This window comes from Nannobrachium achirus (assembly GCF_963921795.1).
Source record: "Nannobrachium achirus genome assembly, chromosome: 2".
Lineage (NCBI taxonomy): Eukaryota > Metazoa > Chordata > Actinopteri > Myctophiformes > Myctophidae > Nannobrachium > Nannobrachium achirus.
This window is the reverse complement of record NC_137811.1, coordinates 31,100,278-31,109,497: the sequence shown is the minus strand read 5'-3', so window position 1 is coordinate 31,109,497 and position 9,220 is coordinate 31,100,278.

Genomic DNA, 9,220 nt, shown 5'->3' with positions numbered 1-9,220 from the left:
AGGAAGAGCTTGAAAAGGAGGGAGGGATGGAGAGAGAAGGGGGGGGGGGGGGGGTATTTGGAGACTATACGGCGGGGAGTGGAAATCGAAGTGGTAACAAGCTGGGCGTTAAAAAGTAAAAGGGACAAATGATTGTTTTACGGAAAAGAGACCCACCTTCCTCTCTCTACAAGTGGAGAGACCGTATAATAAGTGTCTTGGATAAAAGGTGGGCAATTTTATCTTTATTGATTGATTCTGCAACTTACATAACAGAGATCAACGCTCTTGTGAAAGCGTGGAGAAGTAAGGGGGGGGGGGGGGGTAGGGGGCTTTGTGAACTGTACGAGATGGAAAATAAATCCACACACACTTCCTTCATAACCTTGAGAGGAGAAACACTCCTGAGCAGCACTTTTGCAACCTTGGGGCTTAGAAAACGGGAAATTCTTTTTTTGACGCAAAGGTAATTGATTGGCCCTGTGTTATGAGCTAGCTTAATTTGCAGATAGTTTATGGCAATATTATGCAGGCTATAGTTACTGATGTTTATCATTGTGAGACATTTTTGCACGTTGCACAAGCGCCTGCAGGTGCATATGAGAGGTTTTGTTACGTTCTCTGCTACCACAGCAACGAAGCTCTTTGCACTTTTTTATTCCCTTCTGTTTGATCAATCATACTTTTGTGGATTTGCTGATAATATTTGATGTTCTCTACTGTATTGATTTTGTTCCATATCAACAAACAAAGAGAAGAGTGGTGTATGTTTATCATATTTGCTGAAGTCTTTCTTCATAATAAAATCATATATTTGAAACCAGAGTCTCAGAATGGCTTATATTATTTGACTGAATTAAAATTGATTGATTTTGATTGAAGACCTTATTAGACGTTTGCATAGGAAAAGGTACAGTTTCATGACGGTACAGTTCACTGGTACAAGGTCTACTAAAAGGAGATCCTATAAAAGACTAAGCTTATTTCCATAGGAAACCATTGGAGTATCTCAACATTGAATTACAGACACATTTTAACAATTACGTTTGTTTAGATTTATTTAGCACTTTTCACCCAAAGTACCCAAAGTTGCAAAAAAAAAGTACTAATTAGTCGATACAAGGTTAAGAATTGGTTGGCTTGAGAGCTGCCCACCCATTCACCAATGTTTATATAGGATAGCTAATTTAATAACGTGTATGATGTGTTTTAGTTTTAACCAACACGTGTAAGACAAAATGTCCACAATGTGCCCAATAAAGATCATCTTATCTTATCATGATTAAACAGGCCTACTCTCTCTGAAATCTGTATTCTCAGAACTCAGCCTTCTCCCGTCAGCCCAGAAAAACGAGGGATCATCCACTGGAGTTTTTTAAGCATTACTTTGAATTCAGTTACCTTTCACGCCTCCCTGCCTGTTGAGAAAATACAACGGATCTCACTGTTGATCTCCAACATCCTCGCTGCGTGCAGGTGCACCAGACGCGGGCTGCTGTCACCACTAGTGACATCACTTTTTGCTATCCATGTCCAGGGGCGTCACAAGGGGGGGAGTGGGACTGAGTTACTAGGGCGGAGGGGCCTTAATTATATTATACTTTAGCTATTGAAAAATAGCAGATATACAAGCTTACAGCGCGGCACTGTGAGCTTGTAGATCTGCTATTCTTGAAAGGTTGTGAAAATATGTGCAAATCTTTGAATATATTTATTTTTGCTTCTGGGGGTCCCTACTCCCTGGAACTAAATATTTTGAGATGGGGGTCCGTGGCCAAATACATATCATTTTGGGGGTCCTTCACATGAGAAGGTTTGAGCACCACTGACATAGAAACACAGGTTTTTCATGAAACCTTAGAAGGATTTAAAATATCCAAAGACTTGCACAAATTTTTACGATTTTTCAAAAATAGAAGATCTACAAGCTCACGGCTCTCCACAGCGCGCTAGATCTGCTATTCTTCAATAGTTAAAGCACAAAATAATGCGTTCCCAGTCTAAATGGGACGAATCCCCTCCCCTATGGGGGGCCCTCAGTGAATCCTTGTACCCAGGGTCCCGAATTTGGTGCGACACCCCTGTCCATGTCATTTCATTCCACAAGATAAATCCTTCCTATCCCACGTGCTTAGAATAGCAGTTGGGGTGGCCCTTCAACTTCAGAAGCACACAACCCTGGGTGAACTCTGCAGAATGGAGCTACACCTCTGGCATCACTTCCTTGCATTTGGTATGGAATAGCTGTTGCGTTGTGAGCTTGTAGATCCGCTATTTTCTGTGAAAACATTTAGTGTATACCGGAAGGAACCAGGAAGGTGGTACTGCACAGTACTGCTTGTACCGTGCAGAAAGCATAAAAAGCATAATAAAACTATATTTCACACTAAAGGACTGCAAGAAATACACTCTTAACTCTCTGTGTTCATCGTTTTGGCAGCCGTTGAAATAATTTTTTCACCTCTCGTTTTGACAATAATATGCTAAAGAAATGTCATGTATTTGTCAATAAAGATCTTAGGGCAACTGACCGACCATATAGCTGCAGTTTACATTCATAAATGGTCAACTTCACTGGCTATATTTTATTCGCTGACTGGAATCTCATATTCATTCATATATTAAAAGCTAAGCTGGTTTGTCACGCCATGACTCCTTGACACCTCGCTGACTCTTTGTCCAGATTCTCATTCCAGAAATCCATACTCTTATAGCGTAAATCCCCACCTCATGCTTCTTATAGCAGCTTCCCATGATGACCACCACTTTCCTCCTACCTCACTGGATGGAATGGATTCAAGGCTTCCTTTTCCATTCCACCTTCCATTTACCCTTTCCCTCTCTCGATGTAACATTCCACCACGAGCTTCATTCGTATGCACACACTGTACTCCATATCCAAGCCTCGAACATTCACATTTACCTCGGGGCATATAGTTCTTTTACCGGCTCTCCATGTTTGACCACATCACATTCCCATATGAATCGGACAAATCACCAGGCCAATTTTCCAGACATTCGTTCTGTAATCCCCGAGCATGTTATCAAATCCTCCACAAGCTTACCTCTACTACTCATCGTCCAAGATTTTCCTGAAGCCCATACTCAATACAGCTCTTGTACATCTTTTGGGGGCTCAACGGAGCCCTAAAATGAGATTATGCCTACACGCTGAATTTCTCTCCTTGGGTTCCCTGCATCGTTCTTTTGCTTGTGCAAAAAAGGGCACTCACCCCAACAACACATATTATAACCACCCTGATGTTGACACACCATGGCTATTACGTGTTCATAACATGAAATACTGTATATTCAACCATATCATCACTGTTGGGCAGAAACCTTGTATCTCCAAGTTTCAAGTTTGTACGTTTTTTCACCAAGTAAAGCCCAGCTTCATCATACAAGGCTGTTGCACAAAAGTTGTGAAAATAGCAGATATACAAGCACACAACGCCTCGCGGTGGTTGTGTGCTTGTAGATCTGCTATTTTCACTAGTTTAGTTAATTTTTAAAATGATAAATACAAAACGAACTGGAACGAATCTTGGACATACAAGGTTTCCACCCGACAACGACAATATGAACCTTAGCATCCCTATTGGGGCATGCATAATAGGCGAACATTCAGTAGGTGAGCATTGAGTGAAAAATAGCAGATCAACAAGCTTGTATAGATCAGCTATTTTTGATGAAGATATTTGTTATACAGGTGGAAAAACTAGGGGCCAATATTGGCATTCAAACAAATCATAGCTTTCCAGTATACAATACTTAAGCACACACTCCATTGTTACAGTAGGCTATATATTTGTATTGAATGAAACACGAGCAGTGACTGGTTGCTTACATGCATTGTAGAGGCGATCAATAATCCAGCGAAACACAACTCTTGGACACCTCACACTTTCTCCAGCTTGTTTATCTCTCTCATCCCCTGGTAAACAAAGCCTCTCTCCAGAGTATTGTACTGGAGCTAGATGCCCTTGTATGTGTGCATGTAGCCCCTTCCATCTGTCTGTGAGTGCAAAAACAAAACAAAACAAAAACTTGCTTTCAGTTCAAACATCAGGTACCGTACGTGAGCAAGTGCACAAGTCAAGACATAATGAGCTGGCGTGTGTCTGCATTCACACTCACAGCATATACAAATAATACAGAAAATAGTCTTACTTAATTAATGTATCAGCGCCCTGAAAAATAAACCATTTAATTAGTTTATTCACGAAGCGTGTCGGTCACTGAAACCTTCAGATATATTTTCTCCACAGTTACTTATTTACTCTGCCATGCCGTGCACTGGATCCAATTGTGTTGCATGTGCACACTAGTAACATGCACGCACACGCACACGCACACGCACACACACACACACACACACACACACACACACACACACACACACACTCGCGCATTCAGATAATAAGAATGGTATACACTCTCAGTTTGTTTTTCCTTTTTTTTTTTTTTTTTTTTTTATATATTAGATTTTGTAACCCATTTTTTACCCAGTGCCAATGCTGTAATCCTGGGTGCTACGTTCCCTCTGCCAACCTGGGGAGGGCCCCGAACTGAGCTCATGCTTCCTTCAGTACATGAGGAGTGATCAAGCCGCTTCTTATCATCTGACAGGGGGGGGGGATTCCCCAGTAGGACGTAGCGCGTGGAAGGAACATGTTATTCCGACCAGTTCCTTTCCCCTCCATCAGGGGAGGCATTATAATAATAATAATAATAATAAAACTTTATTTGTATAGCACCTTTCATGACATGAAATGCAGCTCAAAGTGCTTTACAGAGCATAAAATGAAGCACACGTGCTTAACAGAGAAAAAGTAAAATAGAAAAAAATAAAAATAAAAAAAATAAAAAATACATAAAAAAGAGATAAGTAAGATGATTACAATAAAGCAAGAAAAAATAAAAGCATAGAACATTGAAGAACAATTTCAGAGCCGTGCGGACGTCAATAGCAGCATAGGGATTAAAAAATTTAGCTAAAAGCAAGAGTAAAGAAATAGGTCTTGAGCTGTGCTTTAAAGCTATCCACCGAGGCTGCCTGTCTTAGGTGTAGTGGTAGTTTATTCCAAGCTGTCGGTCCATAGAAGCAGAAAGCTGCCTCACCATATTTTTTATATGTCATTGTTGGCACCTCAAGTAGGTCTGCACTAGAGGACCTGAGTGGGCGGGTTGGAACATATCTATGCAGGCAGTTATAGAGGTACGAAGGTGCCAGACCATTTAGAGCTTTATAAACAAGTAAAAGAATTTTAAAATCAATCCTAAAAACAACCGGGAGCCAGTGTAGCGACGCTAAAACTGGAGTAATATGTTCTCTTATCTTAGTTTTTGTTAAAACTCTGGCTGCTGCATTTTGAACAAGTTGTAATCTGTCAGTTGTTTTCTTTGGCAGACCAGAGAGAAGTGCGTTGCAGTAATCAAGCCGAGAGAAAACAAAAGCGTGGATCAGCGTTTTTGCATCGTTCAGCGACAGATAGGCTCTAATTCGCGCAATATTTCTAAGGTGAAAGAAGGCAATCTTCGTGACATGATTAATGTGTGTATTAAAATTTAATTCAGCATCAATGATCACCCCCAGGTTCTTAACAGAGGTGTTATTTTCTTTAGCCAGGTTACCAAGTCTATTTATTATTGATTCTCTCTGGGCAGTAGAACCTATTATGAGAACTTCTGTCTTGTCCTCATTTAGCTTGAGAAAGTTCTCACTCATCCAGCATTTTATGCTGGACACGCACGTCAGCAATGGGTCTAGAGCACAGGGGTCGTCCGTAGCCACCGAAAGGTACAACTGGGTGTCATCAGCATAGAAATGGAAATTCACACCGTGAGCGGAAATAAGTTCTCCCAGCGGCAGTATATAGAGGGAGAATAATAAAGGACAGATGTTGTGTTTGTTTGACTCGAAGTCAGCTAGATTAACAGAGTAGCTTCTGCCTGTCAGATAAGAGCAAAACCAGGACAGAGCTGTACCTGACAGTCCTACCCAGTGTTCGAGACGTTGTATTAGAATTGTATGGTCAATTGTGTCAAAAGCCGCCGATTGGTCCAGCAGTAGGAGAACGGACACATCTTTGTTATCAGCAGCCACCCTAAGATCATTAATAACTTTTAAAAGTGCAGTTTCTGTGCTGTGTCCTTTCCTGAAGCCGGATTGGAATTTGTTGTGCACCTTATTGTTCTGCAGAAACACATCCAATTGATGAAAGATAATTTTTTCTAGGACCTTGCCCAGAAAAGGCAAATTAGAGATGGGTCGATAATTATCCAGCACGGACGGGTCAAGGTTGGGTTTTTTGAGTAAGGGTTTAACTACAGCCGTTTTCAGTGAGTCTGGAAAGACACCTGATTGTATAGAGCTGTTTACTATTTTTAGGATATCTTCAATAACACAGTCTACAACCTCTTTAAGAAACGGCGTGGGTATTGCATCCAGCGAGCAAGAAGACGATGTCATTTGCGATATGGTTTTACGAAGTTCCTCTTCATCAATTGCACAAAATGATACTAGGCTCCCCCTAGATTTATCGATGCTTTTACACATGGCACCATTAACCGCATTTGCATTTGTGACAGTATTATTCGTAATACCAGCTCGAATGTTAACAATTTTGTTGTCAAAGAAGGATGCAAACTCATTACACTTTGCTTTAGAGGCAGGGAGTGACTGCTTGTAGGACTGGGGGGGGTTTAAAAGGCGTTCAATGGTAGAGAATAAGACCCTAGCATTGTTCTTATTCTCATTAATAATTCCGGAAAAATAGGCCTGCCTAGCCAGACGCATGGTTTTATTATAGGTGGCTGTTGACGCCTTAAATATCTGTAGGTGGATTGTTAATTTATTTTTTCTCCAAGCTCGCTCTGCTCTGCGGCATTGTTTTTTGAGTGAACGTATATGATCGTTTATCCAGGGTGTTACTTTGGAATTATATTTCTTTTTAGTTTTCATAGGAGCCACTATATCCAGAGCTGACTCCAATTTAAGATTAAAACGTTGAACCATATCATTTACTGAGGGAATATCCGGAAGGCGGGGTGCACACGCAAGAAGGCTGGCAAACTCTTCTGCTGCCGAGGAACCGAAAAATCTCTTTTTTATAGTATATTCTCTATTGTTTTTTTCTAGATCAGAGACAGTCATATTAAAACACAGTAAATAGTGGTCTGATAAATCAGGCTTAGCGATAATCCTGTCCATAGAAATATTTAGCCCTTTAGAGATCACAAGATCAAGGGTGTGGCCTTGATTGTGGGTTGGCCCGGTAACATGCTGATCAAAATCAAGGGAATGCAGTAACTGTAAGAAACTCATAGCTGTAAGATCAGTAACAGTGTCCACATGCAAGTTAGTATCACCAGCAATAAGGGTTCTCTCATAGTCCGTGGAACAGATAGATAGAAGTTCAGATATTTCTGTAAGAAATAAGGCTTTGCTACATTTTGGTGGGCGATATATCGTAATCATTAGAACAGAGGATTGACTCTCAAATAAGTTAGCTTGATATTCAAAGGCTGAAAAACTTCCAAAGGACAGGCACTTGAATTTAAAAATGTCAGAGAAAATGTATGCCAAGCCTCCGCCTCTTTTTCCTTCGCGCACTGATTGAATAAAGTGATAGTTTGGTGGGCAGGCGACACCAAGTGCAAAAGCTCCATCGTTGCCCAGCCATGTCTCTGTTAAAAAGATTATATCTAATTTCTCTTCACAGATTATATCATTTACAGAGGAGGACTTGTTTAAAAGTGACCTGATGTTAAAAAGTGCCAGGTTTATTTTATGACATTTTACTGTACTATAGCCCCTACAGGGAATGTAAGTTAAGTTAGCTAAATTAGCAGAGCCACTGCTTATCCTGGACTCTCTATTTGAAATTACAGTAGAAATGTTGTGAGCCTGCTTAATAAAAGCGCTTGAAGGAGCATCGGGTCCAGATACGTTAGTTGCTGGGTATAATGGACCCAGCTGACATCAACGGCTAAACGTATTGTCCAGCTGGGAGGCCTGGGTCTTCAGTCGTTGTGGTCGTGGAGGGATGGGTGGGGGCGAAAACACCCAGGCCACAGATTTCTGGGGCACGGCCGGGGCAATTTCAGGCGTTTTCAGGGATGGTGGTTGTGGTGCCGGGCGTTTGTCCTGTGGTGGTTGTGCCGCCGGGCCATTGACCGTGTGTCTGGCCGGGGTCATTTTTAACGCAGTGTTAATGAGTTCATTCATTCCATTCGTGAATTCTAGAAGAGGCATTGGAGATAGTGAGAAAGAGGAGGATTGGGGTGATGGGGCGGTTGTACCCGCCCCCTCCTCTTCCTCTGTCAACTCTCCGTTGTCAGTTGCCAGTTCACTTTGCTCACTGTTCGGGCCAGCCACGGCTGAAGCAGGGAATCCACAAAACTCTTCTTCATTACTGTCCTCTTCGAACATTTCCCTGAGTGACTCCAACTCTGCATTCATTCGTCTACTCCACTCTTCAGCGGAGATGTTGTCCATATTCAGTTCCTCGTCAGGGAGGGCAGGGACAACGGTAGCTCCTCCGTTCACCAAGGCCATAGAGACCAGGCAGGAACCTACCCTAGGACCTACCCTAGGGAACACGGGGAGAACATGCAAACTCTACACAGATAGGCCCTTTCGGGGCGCCCGCTGGCCTAGTGGTCCAGGCACATACCACACACTAGGCTATGGCCACATGTCATTCCCCATCTCTCTCCCCATTTCCTGTCAGTCTACTATCATATCAAATAAAGGCATAACAAAAAAAAACAAAAAAATCTTTAAAAAAAAGAAAGGTCCTTTCACCAACCCAACCTAGGGTATGGGCACTGATGACGAGGAGGAGAGAACACGCCCCTATAGCGTCCCCAGCGGGAATCGAACCCAGGATCTTCTAGCTGTGAGGCGACAGCCACCGTTCCACCATAAGGGAGCCTAAACTCTCTCTTATAACCTTGAAACTTTGCCTGAGTGCTGGCAAGGTTTGCCAAGTGGCTCTGCCGTCATTTTGGCTACTCAGCCACCACACAGAATCCTCAACGGGGGAGCAACAGCTTCATCGTTTTAATTTTCTCCTCTGTTGCCTTGTAACCCTTAACGCCGCGCCATGGTACCATCGCTTATTACCATAACCATGCTCATAATGCCTGCAAATTTCATTACGCTTGTCTGTTGAAGTTATGGTTGGGGTTTTATGTGGTTTTTATCATTGGTGTGAGGCTGACCGTGGGCTGC